At 49.8% G+C, this 21,234-nt stretch overlaps 1 protein-coding gene across 1 annotated transcript in view; it reads right to left on the bottom strand.

The window, feature by feature from the left end:
- LOC133356631 (keratocan-like) overlaps positions 1 to 13,830 on the bottom strand; it is a 29,914-nt gene extending 16,084 nt beyond the window's left edge. Inside the window, exon 1 of the mRNA XM_061574252.1 lies at positions 13,661 to 13,830. The gene's annotated coding sequence lies outside the window, so the exon portion shown is untranslated. The remainder of the gene's footprint in view (positions 1 to 13,660) is intronic.
- Between the last annotated feature and the right edge of the window lie 7,404 nt (positions 13,831 to 21,234).

Below are 21,234 nucleotides of genomic sequence, written 5' to 3'. Positions count from 1 at the left end.
GTTCTTCATGTTCTGCAGATGTAAATGCCACTGGTTCTGCATGTTCTGCAGATATAAATGCCACTGGTTCTGCACGTTCTGCAGATGTAGATGCCTTTGGGTTTTCACGTTTTGCAGATGTAGATGCCACTGGTTCTTCATGTTCTGCATATGTACATACCACTGGTTCTTCATGTTCTGCAGATGTAGATGCCACTGTTCTTCACGTTCTGCAGATGCCACTGGTTCTTCACTTTCTGCAGATGTAGATGACACTGGTTCTTCATGTTCTGCAGATGTAAATGCCATTGGTTCTCCATGTTCTGCAGATGTAAATGCCACTGGTTCTGCACGTTCTGCAGATGTAAATGCCACTGGTTCTGCACGTTCTGCAGATGTAGATGCCACTGGTTCTTCATGTTCTGCAGATGCAGATGCCACTGGTTCTTCATGTTCTGCAGATGTACATGCCACTGGTTCTTCATGTTCTGCAGATGTAGATGCCACTGGTTCTTCACGTTTTGCATATGTAGATGCCACTGGTTCTTCATGTTCTGCATATGTAGATGCTACTGGTTCTTCACGTTCTGCAGATGCAGATGCCACTGGTTCTTCACGTTCTGCAGATGTAGATGACACTGGTTCTTCATGTTCTGCAGATGTAAATGCCACTGGTTCTGCACGTTCTGCAGATGTAGATGCCTTTGGTTCTTCACGTTCTGCATATGTAGATGCCACTGGTTACTCACGTTCTGCAGATGTAGATGCCACTAGTTCTTTACGGTCTGTAGATGTAGTTGCCACTGGTTCTTCACGTTCTGCAGATGTAGATGCCACTGGTTCTTCATGTTCTGCAGATGTAGATGCCACTGGTTCTTCATCTTCTGCAGACGTAGATGCCACTGGTTCTTCACGTTCTGCAGATGTAGATGCCACTGGTTCTTCACGTTCTGCAGATGTAGATGCCACTAGTTCTTCACGTTATGTAGATGTAGATGCCACTGGTTCTTCATGTTCACCAGATGTAGATGCTACTAGTTCTTCACGTTCTATAGATGTAGATGCCACTGGTTCTTCATGTTCTGCAGATGTAGATGCCACTGGTTCTTCATGTTCTGCAGATGTACATGCCACTGGTTCTTCATGTTCTGCAGATGTAGATGCCACTGGTTCTTCGCGTTCTGCATATGTAGATGCCACTGGTTCTTCATGTTCTGCATATGTAGATGCTATTGGTTCTTCACGTTCTGCAGATGCAGATGCCACTGGTTCTTCATGTTCTGCATATGTAGATGCTACTGGTTCTTCACGTTCTGCAGATGCAGATGCTACTGGTTCTTCACGTTCTGCAGATGTAGAGGCCACTGGTTCTTCATGTTCTGCAGATGTAAATGCTACTGGTTCTTCACGTTCTGCATATGTAGATGCTACTGGTTCTTCACGTTCTGCAGATGCAGATGCCACTGGTTCTTCACGTTCTGCAGATGTAGATGACACTGGTTCTTCATGTTCTGCAGATGTAAATGCCACTGGTTCTGCACGTTCTGCAGATGTAGATGCCACTGGTTCTTCATGTTCTGCAGATGTAGATGCCACTGGTTCTTCATCTTCTGCAGACGTAGATGCCACTGGTTCTTCACGTTCTGCAGATATAGATGCCACTAGTTCTTCACGTTATGTAGATGTAGATGCCACTGGTTCTTCATGTTCTGCAGATGTAGATGCTACTAGTTCTTCACGTTCTATAGATGTAGATGCCACTGGTTTTTCATGTTCTGCAGATGTAGATGCCACTGGTTCTTCATGTTCTGCAGATGTACATGCCACTGGTTCTTCATGTTCTGCAGATGCAGATGCCACTGGTTCTTCCCGTTCTGCATATGTAGATGCCACTGGTTCTTCGTGTTCTGCATATGTAGATGCTACTGGTTCTTCACGTTCTGCAGATGCAGATGCCACTGGTTCTTCATGTTCTGCATATGTAGATGCCACTGGTTCTTCATGTTCTGCAGATGTAGATGCCACTGGTTCTTCATGTTCTGCAGATGCAGATGCCACTGGTTCTTCATGTTCTGCAGATGTACATGCCACTGGTTCTTCATGTTCTGCAGATGTAGATGCCACTGGTTCTTCACGTTTTGCATATGTAGATGCCACTGGTTCTTCATGTTCTGCATATGTAGATGCTACTGGTTCTTCACGTTCTGCAGATGCAGATGCCACTGGTTCTTCACGTTCTGCAGATGTAGATGACACTGGTTCTTCATGTTCTGCAGATGTAAATGCCACTGGTTCTGCACGTTCTGCAGATGTAGATGCCTTTGGTTCTTCACGTTCTGCATATGTAGATGCCACTGGTTACTCACGTTCTGCAGATGTAGATGCCACTAGTTCTTTACGGTCTGTAGATGTAGTTGCCACTGGTTCTTCACGTTCTGCAGATGTAGATGCCACTGGTTCTTCATGTTCTGCAGATGTAGATGCCACTGGTTCTTCATCTTCTGCAGACGTAGATGCCACTGGTTCTTCACGTTCTGCAGATGTAGATGCCACTGGTTCTTCACGTTCTGCAGATGTAGATGCCACTAGTTCTTCACGTTATGTAGATGTAGATGCCACTGGTTCTTCATGTTCACCAGATGTAGATGCTACTAGTTCTTCACGTTCTATAGATGTAGATGCCACTGGTTCTTCATGTTCTGCAGATGTAGATGCCACTGGTTCTTCATGTTCTGCAGATGTACATGCCACTGGTTCTTCATGTTCTGCAGATGTAGATGCCACTGGTTCTTCGCGTTCTGCATATGTAGATGCCACTGGTTCTTCATGTTCTGCATATGTAGATGCTATTGGTTCTTCACGTTCTGCAGATGCAGATGCCACTGGTTCTTCATGTTCTGCATATGTAGATGCTACTGGTTCTTCACGTTCTGCAGATGCAGATGCTACTGGTTCTTCACGTTCTGCAGATGTAGATGACACTGGTTCTTCATGTTCTGCAGATGTAAATGCCACTGGTTCTGCACGTTCTGCAGATGTAGATGCCTTTGGTTCTTCACGTTCTGCAGATGTAGATGCCACTGGTTATTCACGTTCTGCAGATGTAGATGCCACTAGTTCTTCACGTTCTGTAGATGTAGATGCCACTGGTTCTTCATGTTCTGCAGATGTAGATGCTACTAATTCTTCACGTTCTGTAGATGTAGATGCCACTCGCTCTTCATGTTTTGCAGATGTAGATGCCACTGGTTCTTCATGTTCTGCAGATGTACATGCCACTGGTTATTAATGTTCTGCAGATGTAGATGCCACTGGTTCTTCATGTTCTGCAGATGTACATGCCACTGGTTCTTAATGTTCTGCAGATGTAGATGCCACTGGTTCTTCACGTTCTGCATATGTAGATTCCACTGGTTCTTCATGTTCTGCATATGTAAATGACACTGGTTCTTCATGTTCTGCAGATGTAAATGCCACTGGTTCTGCACGTTCTGCAGATGTAGATGCCTTTGGTTCTTCACGTTTTTCAGATGTAGATGCCACTGGTTTTTCATGTTCTGCAGATGTACATGCCACTGGTTCTTCATGTTCTGCATATATAGATGCCACTGGTTCTTCATGTTCTGCAGATGTACATGCCACTGGTTCTTCATGTTCTGCAGATGTAGATGCTACTGTTCTTCACGTTCTGCAGATGCAGATGCTACTGGTTCTTCACGTTCTGCAGATGTAGATGACACTGGTTCTTCATGTTCTGCAGATGTAAATGCCACTGGTTCTGCACGTTCTGCAGACGTAGATGCCTTTGGTTCTTCACGTTCTGCAGTTGTAGATGCCACTGGTTATTCACGTTCTGCAGATGTAGATGCCACTAGTTCTTCACGTTCTGTAGATGTAGATGCCACTGGTTCTTCATGTTCTGCAGATGTAGATGCTACTAATTCTTCACGTTCTGTAGATGTAGATGCCACTCGCTCTTCATGTTTTGCAGATGTAGATGCCACTGGTTCTTCATGTTCTGCAGATGTACATGCCACTGGTTATTAATGTTCTGCAGATGTAGATGCCACTGGTTCTTCATGTTCTGCAGATGTACATGCCACTGGTTCTTAATGTTCTGCAGATGTAGATGCCACTGGTTCTTCACGTTCTGCATATGTAGATTCCACTGGTTCTTCATGTTCTGCATATGTAGATGCTACTAGTTCTTCACGTTCTGCAGATGCAGATGCCACTGGTTCTTCACGTTCTGCAGATGTAAATGACACTGGTTCTTCATGTTCTGCAGATGTAAATGCTACTGGTTCTGCACGTTCTACAGATGTAGATGCCTTTGGTTCTTCACGTTTTTCAGATGTAGATGCCACTGGTTTTTCATGTTCTGCAGATGTACATGCCACTGGTTCTTCATGTTCTGCATATATAGATGCCACTGGTTCTTCATGTTCTGCAGATGTACATGCCACTGGTTCTTCATGTTCTGCAGATGTAGATGCTACTGTTCTTCACGTTCTGCAGATGCCACTGGTTCCTCACTTTCTGCAGATGTAGATGCCACTGGTTCTTCACGTTCTGCAGATGTAGATGCCTTTGGTTCTTCACGTTTTGTAGATGTAGATGCCACTGGTTCTTCACGTTCTGCAGATGTAGATGCCATTGGTTCTTCATGTTCTGCAGATGTAGATGCCACTGGTTTTTCACGTTCTGCAGATGTAGATGCCACTGTTTCTTCATGTTCTGCATATATAGATGCCACTGGTTATTCACGTTCTGCAGATATAGATGCCACTAGTTCTTCACGTTCTGTAGATGTAGATGCCACTGGTTCTTCACGTTCTGCAGATGTAGATGCCACTGGTTCTTCATGTTCTGCAGATGTAGATGCCACTGGTTCTTCACGTTCTGCACATGTAGATGCCACTGGTTCTTCACGTTCTGCAGATATAGATGCCACTAGTTTTTCACGTAATGTAGATGTAGATGCCACTGGTTCTTCATGTTCTTCAGATGTAGATGCTACTAGTTCTTCACGTTCTGTAGATGTAGATGCCACTGGTTCTTCATGTTCTGCTAATGTAGATGCCACTGGTTCTTCATGTTCTGCAGATGTACATGCCACTGGTTCTTCATGTTCTGCAGATGTAGATGCCACTGGTTCTTAATGTTCTGCATATGTAGATGCTACTGGTTCTTCACGTTCTGCAGATGCAGATGCCACTGGTTCTTCACGTTCTGCAGATGTAGATGACACTGGTTCTTCATGTTCTGCAGATGTAAATGCTACTGGTTCTGCACGTTCTGCAGATGTAGATGCCTTTGGTTCTTCACGTTTTGCAAATGTAGATGCCACTGGTTCTTCACGTTCTGCAGATGTAGATTCCACTGGTTCTTCATGTTCTGCAGATGTAGATACCACTAGTTTTTCACGTTCTGCAGATGTAGATGCCACTGGTTTTTCACGTTCTGCAGATGTAGATGCCACTGGTTCTTCATGTTCTGCATATGTAGATGACACTGGTTCTTCATGTTCTGCAGATGTAAATGCCACTGGTTCTGCATGTTCTGCAGATATAAATGCCACTGGTTCTGCACGTTCTGCAGATGTAGATGCCTTTGGGTTTTCACGTTTTGCAGATGTAGATGCCACTGGTTCTTCATGTTCTGCATATGTACATACCACTGGTTCTTCATGTTCTGCAGATGTAGATGCCACTGTTCTTCACGTTCTGCAGATGCCACTGGTTCTTCACTTTCTGCAGATGTAGATGACACTGGTTCTTCATGTTCTGCAGATGTAAATGCCATTGGTTCTCCATGTTCTGCAGATGTAAATGCCACTGGTTCTGCACGTTCTGCAGATGTAGATGCCACTGGTTCTTCATGTTCTGCATATGTAGTTGCCACTGGTTCTTCATGTTCTGCAGAAGTACATGCCACTGGTTCTTCATGTTCTGCAGATGTAGACGCCACTGTTCTTCACGTTCTGCAGATGCCACTGGTTCTTCACGTTCTGCAGATGTAGATGACATTGGTTCTTAATGTTCTGCAGATGTAAATGCCACTGGTTCTTCACGTTCTACAGATGTAGATGCCATTGGTTCTTCACGTTTTGCGTATGTATATAACACTGGTTCTTCACGTTCTACAGATGTAGATGCCACTGGTTCTTTATATTCTGCAGCTATAGATGCCACTGGTTCTTCGTGTTCTGCAGATGTAGATGCCACTGGTTCTTCATTTTCTGCAGATGTAGATGCCACTGGTTCTTCATTTTCTGAAGGTATAGATGCCACCAGCCCCATCTATTGCGTGACGGTTGAACTTAAGACTCTTGCTCCGAACAGGCAACTGGACATGCGGACCAGATCTGTTTCTATCTCTGAAAATTGGAAAGTCGAATGTTTGTGAGTAGAGGACTCCTCGTATAGATCTTTTCCAGAAGCGACTTTGCTATCACAAATGACAGCTCAACGAAGTGGCGGTTTATCATCAGCAGGGTCTGGATCAAAGCGACGAGCTCCTGCATACCAGGTGAGGTAATTAACATCTCCTAGCCACCGTGATGATGATTATGAGAAAGAGACGCGCAAACTGTAAATATACAGCAGACATCGTCGGTATCGAACCCACGACCTGTATAACAGGCGAGGTAGGTAACATCTCCTATGCACCGTGATGATGAGAGCGATACATGAATACTTCAAATATACAACAGGTATCGTCAGGCCGGGATCGAACCCACGACCTCCTGCATACCAGGCGAGTTAACATTTTCCATACACCGTGATGATGATGATGATGAGAGAGAGACGCAAACTCCAAATATACAGCAGGCATCGTCGGGGTCGGGATCCAACCTGCGACTTCATGTATATCAGGCGAGGTAGTTAACATATCATAGCCACTGTAATGATGATGAGAGAGATATTTAAAGTCTAAATATATATCATTGGGTCCTTCGGTAAAGTCACGTAGATAGGTTCAAAGAAAATAACAAAAAATAACAAAAACTATGACGTTTCGATCGCAACACAACCAATCGTAATCAGAAGAAAAAATTGCGGGAAAGCTGCTGAGGCAGGATGTTTTACAGGTTTGAAATGGGTGTATCCCAAGGGTCATAAGCGAAGTGGGCGGGGCTAGTGATGTTAAAGTGAGAAATTTGCATGTAAATGTAAGATCGGAGAGCTATCTCGACGACGATGAAGCTGCGGAGGTGGCCACTGTATTGTGAGAGATTAGCATGTCAATGTAAGATCTAACTATACAGCAGGCATCGTCGGGGTCGGGATCCAACCCACGACCTCCTGTATACCAGGCGAGGTAGTCAGCATCTCCCAGCCACCGTATGATGATGAGAGAGAGGGACACGCAACCTCAAAATATACAGCAGGCGTCGTCAGGGCCGGGATCGAACCCACGGTCTCCTGCATACCAAGCAAGGTAGTTAACATCTCGTAGCCACCGTGATGATGAGAGAGACACAAACTCAATATATACAACAGGCGTAAGGGTCGGGATCGAACCCACGACCTCCTGTATACCAGGCGAGGTAGTTAACATCTATCCACGGTTATGATGATGAGAAAGAGAGCGACACAAACTTTAAATATAAAGCAGCTGTCGTCAGGGTCGGGATCGACCCCACGACGTCTTATATAAAAGGCGAGGTAGTTAACATCTACGCACCGTGATGAGAGAGAGAGACACAAACTCCAAATATGCAGCAGGCATCATTAGGGCTGGAATCGAACGCACGACCACCTGCATGCCAGGTGAGGTAGTTAACATATATTAGGCACCGTGATGATGATGAGATAGAGATACGCAAAATTTATATATTCAGCAGGCGTCGTCAGGGACTGGATCGAACCTACGAACTCCTGTATAACAGGCGAGGTAGTTAACATCTCCTAGCCACAGTTATGATGTTGAGAGAGAGACACACAAACTTTAAATAGAAAGCACCTGTCGTCAGCGTAGGGATCGAACCCACGACCTCTTGTATAACAGGCGAGGTAGTCACATCTAGCCACCGCGATGATGATGAGAGAGACACAAACTTTAAATAAACAGCAGATGTCGTCAGGGTCGGGAACGACCCCACGACCTATTTTATAACAGGCGAGGTAGTTAACATATTCTAGGCACCGTGATGATGAGGAGAGTTGTCCGAACGATCCGCCTACTCTATACCAAGACCAAGTGCATGATCAAGGTCAACGGCGCCCTCATTGCCCCGGTCAAATTCTAGCGAGGAGTGAGACAGGGATGCCCATTGTCAGGCCAACTTCATGCCCTGGCTTTAGAGCCTTTCCTGAGTCTCATAAGGCGGAGACTCAGCGGCCTGGTGCTCAGTGAACCAAGTGTCGAGTTTGTCCTGACGGCATACGCCAACGACGTCCTCATCCTGCGTTCCCTGAATGATGTCGCCCTGCTGCACGAGTGCCAGGAGGATTTTTCGAAGGCCTCCTCTTCAAAAATGAACTGGCAAAAGTGCAGCGGCCTGCTGGTTGGAGCGTGGGACATGACCGAGTGTCCCAAGAAGGCAAAAGCCATCAATTGGAGCACAACATCGCTGCACCACCTGGGAGTGTTCCTCGGACCAGAGGAGGAACCACCGCAGAGGAACTGGTTCGAGCTGGAGGAGAAGGTGAAGGAGCAGCTGGGCACCTGGAGTTGCCTGTGCAAGTTCCTCACCTTCAGGACAAAGACGTTGGTGGTGAACCAGCTGGTGACATCCATGCTGTGGCACCGACTCTTCTCCCGGCACCCCCCAATGAGCCTCGTCAACGCGCTTCAGAAGCGAGTCCTCGACTTCTTCTGGTCGGGCGGAGGACACCGGGTCGCGGCTGGGGTCCTGGCCCTGCCACTGGACGAGGGCGGTCATGGGCTGGTGTGCGTGCGGAGTCAGCTGGCCACCTTCCGACTGCAGGCCGCGCAAAAGTTCCTGCACGCCGCCCCTGCACCGGCCTGGAGTGTCACGGTCTCCTTCCTCCTGAAACAGCTGGGGGGTCTGCAGTGCTCCAAACAACTATGCTACATGGACCTGCAGGGCCTCCCACTGGGGCAGCTGCCACCTTTCTACAGAAGCGTCCTGCAGACATGGAGCTCACTCGCCATCAGGAGGCTGAACCAGCCGCGATCGGCCAAGGATCTGGTCTTCGAACCGATCCTCAGGAACCCACAGACAAAGCTGCCATCCACCACCGCCATCCCCAGCATGGAGAGGCGCCTTGCCAACGTGCGGCTCACCAGGATGGGAGATCTGTTGGAGCCTGGAACACGGGGCTGGTGGCTCGGACCAGCAGACATGGCCGCAAAGACAGGGCTGCAGTCACTCCGGGTGGCTGCCCGGTTCCTGGCCGAAGCCAAGGGGGCCTTCTCAGCGGCAGCGGGGAGAACCCCCCCCCCCCCCCCATCGGCGTTGGGGATGACGAGGCCCCTCTCAGTCCCCCTCCACCGGAGCTCTCCGTCGTGCCACTGCATGGCCAATGCCGACAAACGAAGGCGGATCACAACCTGTGCCGGCTGGAAGACCTACCGGAGGTGGTCTTCGCAAATGTAAAGAGGAAGGTGCTCTACTCCTACATGGTCCGGTTTCACCAACAGGACACCCTAAGGAGCCACAAGGACTATGCCTGGAGGAAAGCCCTGCCCTGCATCTCTCCGGAGAAGCCTTGCTGGAGGCAACTCTACTCCAGCCCGACGTACAACCGCATCGGCGACCTCAGCTGGAGCATCGACCACGGCACCGTCACCACCAACACCTCCCTGGTGCGCTTCACCGACACGTCCCCGGAGTGCCAGTTCTGCGGTAAAGTGGAGATGGTGGCGCACAAATACGTGGAGTGCAAGAGCCTGGACTCGCTGTTCAAGGTCCTGAGAAACATCCTCCTAAAGTTCAGCCTCCACTTCTCCCCGACGGTCCTCATCTTTGGATACCCGAAGGGGACGGATCCCAACATCTTCAGGGGCTGGTCAATGTGCTCGTTGGCTACACCAAGCTCGCCGTATACAGGGCGAGGAAGGTGGCTGTGGAGGGGAAATGTCCGGCCAGCAGCCTGGGCATCGTCCGCGCTCTGGTCGGAGCCAGGGTGTGGCTGGAGTTCCGCCATGCGCGGCTGACCCACGCAGTGCCGACCTTCAAGGAGCAGTTTGCGCTGGAGGAGGCCATGTGCTCGGTGGCAGAACAGCTCTGCATGCAGATATGAGCTACCCGTCGGAGGCCGTAGGACTGCGAGAAGGGCTGGGTGCAGATGCAGAACTTCTAAAATATATATATATACATAAAATATTAATATTACAAATATTACATAGAAAACATAGGGGGAACATAGACATAGAGTAGGGAGAGAGGGGGTAGAGAGAGGGGGGGGGGGGGTAGAGAGATAGGGAAGGGGTAATGAGAGCAGAGCGTGAAATCTATTGTGAAATCTTTCATTTAAAAAGGGGGGCGGATTTACATAAAGCAAAGCATAAAAAACTAAATGATGAACGAAGCAAAGTGGCGACGACACCGAGCATCTTCTTGTTTCCTCTGTAAAAAAGAGAGAGACGCAAACTCAAAATATACAGCAGGCATCGTCGGGGTCGGGATCGAACCCACGACCTCCTGTATACCAAGCCAGGTAGTTAACATCTCCTAGGCACCGTGATGATGATGATGAGAGAGAGGGACACGCAAACTCAAAATATACAGCATCGTCAGGGCCGGAATCTAACGCACGACCTCCTGCATACCAGGTGAGGTAGTTAACATCTCCTATCCACCGTGATGATGATTATGAGAGGGATAGACACGCAAACCCAAAGTATACAGCAGGCATCGTCAGGTCTGGGATCGAACCCACGACCTACTGCATCCCAGGCAAGTTAGTTAACATCTCCAATCCACCGTGATGATGATGAGAGAGGGACACGCAACCTTTAAATATACAGCAGGCATAAGCGAGTCGGGATCAAAACCACGACCTCCTGCACACCAGACGAAGTAGTTAATATATTCTAGCCACCGTGATAATGATGAGAGAGACACATAAACTCCAAATATACAGCAGGCGTAAGGGGCGGGATCTCAACCTACGACCTCCTGCAGACCAGACGAAGTATTTAATATCTACTTACCACCGTGCTGACGATGAAAGAGAGAGGGAGACACAAACTTTAAATATACAGCAGCTGTCGTCAGGGTCGGGATCGAGCCCACGACCTCTTGTATAACAGGCGTGGTAGTTAACATCTCCTACACACCGTGATGATGAGGAGAGAGAGAGAGACGCAAACTCCTAATATACAGCAGGCTTCGTCAGGGCTGGAATCGAACGGACGATCTCCTGCATGCCAGGCAAGGTAGTTAACATCTCCTAGCCACCGTGGCCCACACCAAAAGTTACCGTGGACGGTGGCGCAGTGAGAAGGTGGTTGAAGGAGCCAAAGGGGATACGGGGCACAGGGTAAGAGCCCGTGGTCAAACCACGCAGTCCATGGAAAAGGCACATAACCTTGTGGAGCACAATGGTAAAGTCGGGGAGCTCATGGTTAAATCCATGGTTAAGCCTTGGAGCCCATGGCAACCATGGTGAATTACGAGAGTGCATGTTAAAACCATGGTCAATCTCGGTCACTCATGGTAAAGTCATAGGGTTGGTGGTAAATCCATTCTAAAAAAAATACATTGCGTGGAAAACCCATGGCCAAGAGCACGGGAGCACAAGGTAACCATGGTAAATTCCTGGTGGTCATGGTAAACCCATGGTAAAATATCGAAGAAGCCCTCCTCTCCCCCGCCTAACCAACTCCCCCCTTGCAAGGAAAGTGAATCCGCGCAGCCACTTGGGACCGCATTCTTTCCAGCTCCGCTGAGCTCACGTCTCGTTCTGCGGGGTCAGCAGAAATCCGCGGAAGTTCCCTCGTCTAGAAAGCCGCGTCCGTTCCTCTTGAGTGTCCTTGGAGTGAGGGGTCCCAGAGTCTCGCTGCGTTGGATGGGGTTTGGGGGGCTGCCCAGGATTTCTTCTATTGGTTGGCTGAGACGGGGAGCCACGTGCATGCGTTTGTGTTTTGTCGATGCGTTCGACATTGTTTCCATCATCAGCTCCGTCCTCATCATCAGCTCCATCATCATCATCAGATCCATCATTACCACTATCATCCTCAGCTCCATCATCATAAGATTAATGATTACCAACATTCCCAGTATCACCATCAGCTCCATCATCATCATTGACATCAACAGCTCCTTCATCATCATCAGCTCATTACCATAATTACCACTATCATCATCAGCTTTATCATCATCATTGCCATCAACATCATCATCGTCAGGTCCATCATCATCAGCACCATCATCATCATTACAACTATCATAATCAGCTGCATCATCATTACCACCATCATCAGCTCCATCATTATCAGCTCCATCATTACCATCATCTCGCCCATCTCCATCACCATTTCATAACTCTTTAGAATCATCACCTCCGGCATCTCCATCATTTATATGGCATCGTCACCATCATACTCCCCATCATCTTTCTCGCACCCACATCACCCTCTCCTGAGAATCATCATCATCTCTACCTTCACCTTCACCAACACCGCTGTCACTACCATCATCTCTATTGCTACCATCACCACCACCACGTCTATCACCATTAACACCACCACCATCAACATCATCTATCATTGCCACCACCACCACCATCAACATCATCTATCATTGCCACCACCACCATCATCATCGCCTTCATCATCGCCTTCATCATCGTCTTCACGGTGCCCTTGTGGCGTCTCTGTGCGCAGTGAGTCCACGCAGTCATCGTGCTCAAGTTCAATCCAAGGCCGGCCTCCGCTCCACAGTCCGCTAATAGGAGGTTGCGGGCGCGGGGTGGTGGTGGTCGTGTGATGGTGGTGGTGATGGTGGTGGTCGTGGTGATGGTGGTGATGGTGGTGGTGATGATGGTGGTGGTGATGGTGGTGATGGTGGTGATGGTGGTGGTGATGGTGGTGGTGATGATTGTTGTGATGGTGGAGGTGATGGTGGTGATAGTGATGGTGGATATCATGGTGGTGATGGTGGTGATGATGGTGGTGATGGTTTCTATAGTGGTGGTGGATCTGATGGTTGTGGTGGTACTGCTGATGGTGAATGTGATGGTGGTGATGGTGCTGGTGGTTTGTGATTGTTTTTTTGCTATTGCTTCTGGCACTCGTGATGATGATTGTGATGATGATTGTGATGATGATTGTGATGTTGAAGAAGTCCGTGATGATGACAGTGAATGTGTTGGTGCAGCAGCAGGAGGTGGTTGTGGGGGTTGTGGTGGTGGTCGTTGTGGCGATGATGCTTCTGCTCCTGCTATCGATGTCGTTAGCAGGCCGGGAGAAGTTTCAATCTCCCGTGCACCGCGGGCATCAACACGGCAGGAGCCCGCGGTGACGGAGTTTGCGGGTTCGGAGGCGAGGGGGGGGGTCGACCAGAGGAGGTAAAAGAAGATGAGAATTGAGGTGCTTCACGTGAGGTCAATGAAAGACATTGAGGTTAAGGGACGATGACGTGCAGCAGATGAGGTGGGAGGAGATGATGAGGGGAGGTGATGAGGGATGAGGGGAAAGAGGAGATGAGGAGGGGGAAGAGGAGATGATGAGGGGAGATGATGAGGGGGATGAGGAGTAACCCTACCTCCTGTCTCAGGATGACGAGGAGTTGGGAGCGAGGGTTCCCTGTCCCCCTTCCTCAGCGAGTCGGAGACGCGGAGAGGGACGATACTGTCTCTGCAGCAGCAGCAGCAGCAGAAGCCTCTCTCTCCCCTCTCTCTCCCCTCTCTCTCCGCTCTCTCTCCTCTCTCTCCACTCTCTCCTCTCTCCCCCCTCTCTCTCTCTCCGCTCTCCCAAGCCGAGCGGAGAGAAACTTGGGATGGGAGCGGCGTCTCGCATGGGGAGCGGAGGCGGAGCCATTCCAAGCCAGCAGATCCTGAGTGAGGGTGTGTGTGGGGGGGGTGGGGGGGTGTGTGAAGGTGTGTGAGTATGTGTGTGTGAGAGTGTGTGTGGGGGGGTTGTGTGTGAGGGTGTGTGAGGGTGTGTGTGTGTGAAGGTGTGCGAGTATGTGTGAGTGAGGGTGTGTGTGTGGGGGGTCTGTGGGTGTGTGAAGGTGTGTGAGTATGTGTGTGTGAGGGTGTGTGTGGGGGGGGGTGTGAGGGTGTGTGAGGGTGTGTGTGTGAAGGTGTGTGAGTATGTGTGTGTGAGGGTGTGTGTTGGGGGGGTGTGTGAGGGTTTGTTAGGGTGTGTGTGTGGGTGTGTGTGAGGGTTTGTGGGGGTTTGTGTGAGGGTGTGTGTGTGGGGGTGTGTGTGTGTGAGAGGATGTGTGTGAGGGTGTGTGTGGGTATACGTGTGTTTGTGGGTGTGAGGGTGTGTGAGGGTGTGAAGGTGTGTGTGTGGGGGTGTGTGTGTGTGTGTGAGAGGATGTGTGTGAGGGTGTGTGTGGGTATACGTGTGTTTGTGGGTGTGAGGGTGTGTGAGGGTGTGTGTGTGAGGAGGTGTCTGGGAGGTGTGTGTGAGGGTGTGTGAGTGTGTGTGAGAGGGTGAGTGTGAAGGTGTGTGTGTCAGGGTGTGTGTCAGGGTGATGGAGCGGTAATATAGTTAGGCACTGCGCTACAAAGCCAGCAACCCGAGTTCGATTCCCACTCACGACAAAAAAGTGGCAATTGTTTAAACCGGTCCTGAGCCTCCCCTAGGTCTACTCAGCCTCAAAAGAGTACCTGGGGCGTGGTGCTGGCCACCCACCCCCTCGTGTGCTGTGCCATGTTTTATACTTGCTCGCTAACAGCACTTGCCCCTACAGTCTGTTCAGGCTACCTTTGTGTGTGTGTGTGGACTCCCCTAATGGAACATCTTCGCCGGTTAGAAACGTTTAAGCTGGCCTACCTACGATCCATCCTTGAAATATCTGGACAAAGTCCCATGGTGTGAGCTCCTCCGGCAGGCAAGGCTGCGTTGGCTGGGTCATGCAGCCCGCATGCTCAGCCACCGCATGCCTAAACAGCTTTTGTTCGGCCAGATCGAGGGGGCTAAACAGGCGCGGCACGGGCTAGAGAAGAGATTGAGTGATGTGGTATAGGAGGATGTGGAGCTGAGTGGACTTGCCGATGACTGGTACCAGCGGTGTCAAGATCGGCCTCTGTGGAGGAGGCTCGTGAAGGACGCTACTGGGCAGTTGGAGGCAGTCGCCCTCCAACAAAAACGGAGGACAGAGGAGCGATGCTAACAACAATGAGCGGAGCACCTGGTGGCTAAAGCACAGCAAGTTGGTACAGTAGGGGACACAGGTGGTGCATCAGCCAGTCATCTCAGTCATCTCAGTCAGTCGACCTGTGGCACCTGCTAGGTCTGCCCCGTGACCTCCTGCAGGGGGCGTTCGATACTTCACGTGGCCTCAAGGTGCACATAACCTGGCACAAGCGTCGTGGTGACGTCACCGTCACTTAGTGGCGAATGGCGGTTGTTGTTGTGTGCGCTCTGTTGTGGATGTCGTGACAACCCCGGTGAAATGCTCACGGCCAACATAAGTGGCGAATATTTGAAGCGGTCCTGTTGCCTCCCCAAGGTGATCCGGCCTTTAATGAGGACCCAGGTGCGTCAATCATCAGCGTGGTGTTTGCCACCAACCCACCCGCCCCCTCGTGAGCCGTTGCGTTCCGGCCTTCAAAAGCGGTTCTCTCCAACAGCACTTGCCTCAACATCCTGTCAAGGCTACACGGGGAAATCTTTGTCTTTGTGCGCCTGAGTGGGTGCAGCAGCCTCTGCCACCCAGTGGGCTGGGACGTGAGCCGCGATGGGACATCACCGCTCACACAGGGGCCATGGTGGTTGGTGATGTTCGTGTTGAAGGCACACTCTCCTGTAGGAGGGAGTGAGATGGAACAGATGGAGATTAGTCCACACATTTTCCTGTAGGAGGGAGTGAGATGGAACAGATGGAGATCAGTCCACATACTCTCCTGTAGGAGGGAGTGAGATGGAACAGATGGAGATCAGTCCACATACTCTCCTGTAGGAGGGAGTGAGATGGAACAGATGGAGATTAGTCCACAGACTCCACTGTAGAAGGGAGTGAGATGGAACAGATGGAGATTAGTCCACACATGTTTCTGTAGGAGGGCGTGAGATGGAACAGATGGAGATTAGTCCACACACTCTGCTGTAGGAGGCAGTGAGATGGAACAGATGGAGATTAGTCCACACACTCCGCTTTAGGAGGAAGCGAGATGGAATAGATGGACATTAGTCCACACACTCCGCTGTAAAAGGGAGCGAGATGGAACAGATGGAGATTAGTCCACACACGCTGATGTAGTAGGGAGTGAGATGGAACAGATTCAGATTAGTCCACACACTCTGCTGCTGTAGCAAGGAGTGAGATGGAACAGATGGAGATTAGTCCACACACTCTGCTGTAGGAGGCAGTGGGATGGAACAGATGGAGATTAGTCCACACACTCTGCTGTAGGAGGCAGTGAGATGGAACAGATGGAGATTAGTCCACACACTCTGCTGCTGTAGTAGGGAGTGAGATGGAACAGATGGAGATTAGTACACACACGCTGCTGTAGGAGGGAGTGAAATGGAACAGATGGAGATTAGTCCACACACTTTCCTGTAGGAGGGAGTGAGATGGACCAGATGGAGATCAGTCCACATACTCTCCTGTAGGAGGGAGTGAGATGGAACAGATGGAGATCAGTCCACATACTCTCCTGTAGGAAGTGAGTTAGATGGAACAGATGGAGATTAGTCCACACACTCTGCTGTAGGAGGCAGTGAGATGGAACAGATGGAGATTAGTCCACACACTCTCATGTAGGAGGGAGTGAGATGGAACAGATGGAGATCAGTCCACATACTCTCCTGTAGGAGGGAGTGAGATGTAACAGATGGAGATTAGTCCACACACTCTGCTGCTGTAGGAGGCAGTGAAATGGAACAGATGGAGATTAGTCCACACACTCTCCCGTAGGAGGGAGTGAGATGGAACAGATGGAGATCAGTCCACATACTCTCCTGTAGGAGGGAGTGAGATGGAACAGATGGAGATTAGTCCACATACTCTCCTGTAGGAGGGAGTGAGATGGAACAGATGGAGATCAGTCCACATACTCTTCTGTAGGAGGGAGTGAGATGGAACAGATGGAGATCAGTCCACATACTCTCCTGTAGGAGGGAGTGAGATGGAACAGATGGAGATCAGTCCACATACTCTCCTGTAGGAGGGAGTGAGATGGAACAGATGGAGATTAGTCCACAGACTCCGCTGTAGAAGGGAGTGAGATGGAACAGATGGAGATTAGTCCACACAGGTTTCTGTAGGAGGGCGTGAGATGGAATAGATGGACATTAGTCCACACACTCCGCTGTAAAAGGGAGCGAGATGGAACAGATGGAGATTAGTCCACACACGCTGATGTAGGAGGGAGTGAGATGGAACAGATTCAGATTAGTCCACACACTCTGCTGCTGTAGCAAGGAGTGAGATGGAACAGATGGAGATTAGTCCACACACTCTGCTGTAGGAGGCAGTGGGATGGAACAGATGGAGATTAGTCCACACACTCTGCTGTAGGAGGAAGCGAGATGGAATAGATGGACATTAGTCCACACACTCCGCTGTAAAAGGGAGCGAGATGGAACAGATGGAGATTAGTCCACACACGCTGATGTAGTAGGGAGTGAGATGGAACAGATTCAGATTAGTCCACACACTCTGCTGCTGTAGCAAGGAGTGAGATGGAACAGATGGAGATTAGTCCACACACTCTGCTGTAGGAGGCAGTGGGATGGAACAGATGGAGATTAGTCCACACACTCTGCTGTAGGAGGCAGTGAGATGGAACAGATGGAGATTAGTCCACACACTCTGCTGCTGTAGTAGGGAGTGAGATGGAACAGATGGAGATTAGTACACACACGCTGCTGTAGGAGGGAGTGAAATGGAACAGATGGAGATTAGTCCACACACTTTCCTGTAGGAGGGAGTGAGATGGACCAGATGGAGATCAGTCCACATACTCTCCTGTAGGAGGGAGTGAGATGGAACAGATGGAGATCAGTCCACATACTCTCCTGTAGGAAGTGAGTTAGATGGAACAGATGGAGATTAGTCCACACACTCTGCTGTAGGAGGCAGTGAGATGGAACAGATGGAGATTAGTCCACACACTCTCATGTAGGAGGGAGTGAGATGGAACAGATGGAGATCAGTCCACATACTCTCCTGTAGGAGGGAGTGAGATGTAACAGATGGAGATTAGTCCACACACTCTGCTGCTGTAGGAGGCAGTGAAATGGAACAGATGGAGATTAGTCCACACACTCTCCCGTAGGAGGGAGTGAGATGGAACAGATGGAGATCAGTCCACATACTCTCCTGTAGGAGGGAGTGAGATGGAACAGATGGAGATTAGTCCACATACTCTCCTGTAGGAGGGAGTGAGATGGAACAGATGGAGATCAGTCCACATACTCTTCTGTAGGAGGGAGTGAGATGGAACAGATGGAGATCAGTCCACATACTCTCCTGTAGGAGGGAGTGAGATGGAACAGATGGAGATCAGTCCACATACTCTCCTGTAGGAGGGAGTGAGATGGAACAGATGGAGATTAGTCCACAGACTCCGCTGTAGAAGGGAGTGAGATGGAACAGATGGAGATTAGTCCACACAGGTTTCTGTAGGAGGGCGTGAGATGGAATAGATGGACATTAGTCCACACACTCCGCTGTAAAAGGGAGCGAGATGGAACAGATGGAGATTAGTCCACACACGCTGATGTAGGAGGGAGTGAGATGGAACAGATTCAGATTAGTCCACACACTCTGCTGCTGTAGCAAGGAGTGAGATGGAACAGATGGAGATTAGTCCACACACTCTGCTGTAGGAGGCAGTGGGATGGAACAGATGGAGATTAGTCCACACACTCTGCTGTAGGAGGCAGTGAGATGGAGCAGATGGAGATTAGTCCACACACTGCTGTAGGAGGCAGTTAGATGGAACAGCTGGAGATTAGTCCACACACTCTGCTGCTGTAGTAGGGAGTGAGATGGAACAGATGGAGATTAGTACACACACGCTGCTGTAGGAGGGAGTGAAATGGAACAGGTGGAGATTAGTCCACACTGCTGCTGTACGAGGGAGTGAGATGGAACAGATGGAGATTAGTCCACACACTGCTGCTGTAGGAGGGAGTGAGATGGAACAGATGGAGATTAGTCCACACACTCTGCTGCTGTAGTAGGGAGTGAGATGGAACATATGGAGATTAGTCCACACACTCTGCTGCTGTAGGAGGGAGTGAGATGGAACAGATGGAGATTAGTCCACACACTCTGCTGTAGGAGGCAGTGAGATGGAACAGATGGAGATTAGTCCACACACTCTGCTGCTGTAGGAGGCAGTGAAATGGAACAGATGGAGATTAGTCCACATACTCTGCTGCTGTATGAGGGAGTGAGATGGAACAGATGGAGATTAGTCCACACTCTGCTGTAGGAGGGAGTGAGATGTAACAGATGGAGATTAGTCCACACACTCTGCTGCTGTAGGAGGGAGTGAGATGTAACAGATGAAGATTAGTCCACACACTCTGCTGTAAGAGGGAGTGATATGGAACAGATGGAGATTAGTCCACACACTGCTGCTGTAGTAGGGAGTGAGATGGAACATATGGAGATTAGTCCACACACTCTGCTGCTGTTGGAGGGAGTGAGATGTAACAGATGAAGATTAGTCCACACACTCTGCTGTAGGAGGCAGTGAGATGGAACAGATGGAGATTAGTCCACACACTGCTGCTGTAGGAGGGAGTGAGATGTAACAGATGGAGATTAGTCCACACACTCTGCTGCTGTAGTAGGGAGTGAGATGGAACAGATGGAGATTAGTCCACACACTCTGCTGCTGTAGGAGGGAGTAAGATGGAACAGATGGAGGGAGATTAGTCCACACACTCTGCTGTAGGAGGCAGTGAGATGTAACAGATGGTGATTAGTCCACACACTCTGCTGTAGGAGGGAGTGAGATGTAACAGATGGAGATTAGTCCACACACTCTGCTGTAAGAGGGAGTGAGATGGAACAGATGGAGATTAGTCCACACACTGCTGCTGTAGGAGGGAGTGAGATGTAACAGATGGAGATTAGTCCACACACTCTGCTGCTGTTGGATGGAGTGAGATGTAACAGATGAAGATTAGTCCACACACTCTGCTGTAGGAGGGAGTGAGATGGAACAGATGGAGATTAGTCCACACACTGCTGCTGTAGGAGGGAGTGAGATGTAACAGATGGAGATTAGTCCACACACTCTGCTGCTGTAGTAGGGAGTGAGATGGAACAGATGGAGATTAGTCCACACACTCTGCTGCTGTATGAGGGAGTAAGATGGAACAGATGGAGATTAGTCCACACACTCTGCTGTAGGAGGCAGTGAGATGTAACAGATGGTGATTAGTCCACACACTCTGCTGTAGGAGGGAGTGAGATGTAACAGATGGAGATTAGTCCACACACTCTGCTGCTGTAGGAGGGAGTGAGATGGAACAGATGGAGATTAGTCCACACACTGCTGCTGTAGGAGGGAGTTTCACAACAACCCATCCGTGCGTGATCCACCAACCCTCGCTTCTGCTGCCTCCACAGCGCTGGATTCCAGGCCGTCCAACGCGATGGTGATGGCAATGAGGATGATGGTGATGGCTGTGATGGTGGTGGTTGTGATGGTGGTGGCGATGCTGTCGGGAGCGGTGGCGCAGCGGTTATCTCGCTACGCTTCGAACCAGGTGACCCGAGTTGGATTCCCTGCTCATGGCCACTAACACCGGTGACGAGTATCTGAACTGGCCCTAAGCCTCCCCTAGGTTGACTCAGACTCAAATGAGTACCTGGTGCGGTGTGTAGTAAACATCGCCATTGGGGAGACAAAGACGGCCGGCCGTGGTGCTGGCCACCTAACAGCACTTGCCCCTTCAATCTATCAAGGCTACACGGGGAATCTTTGCTTTTGTTGGTGACGGTGGTGGCTGTGATGGTGACGGTGATGGCGATGTCAAATCGAGACACCGTGCACACGAGGCCGGCTGATGAGTGGGGGGAGGAGGGGAGGGGGGAGGAGGAGGAAGGTGGGGGGATGAATGGGGGGGGGCTCGAGGAGGAGGAAGGTGGGGATGGATGGGGGGAAAGTGTAGGGGGGGGGGAAATCGCGGAGGAAG

This window comes from Lethenteron reissneri, chromosome 55 (genome assembly GCF_015708825.2).
Source record: "Lethenteron reissneri isolate LAM-NWPU_2019-01 chromosome 55, ASM1570882v1, whole genome shotgun sequence".
NCBI classification, from domain to species: Eukaryota; Metazoa; Chordata; class Hyperoartia; order Petromyzontiformes; family Petromyzontidae; genus Lethenteron; species Lethenteron reissneri.
This window is presented reverse-complemented; position numbering and strand designations above follow the sequence as displayed.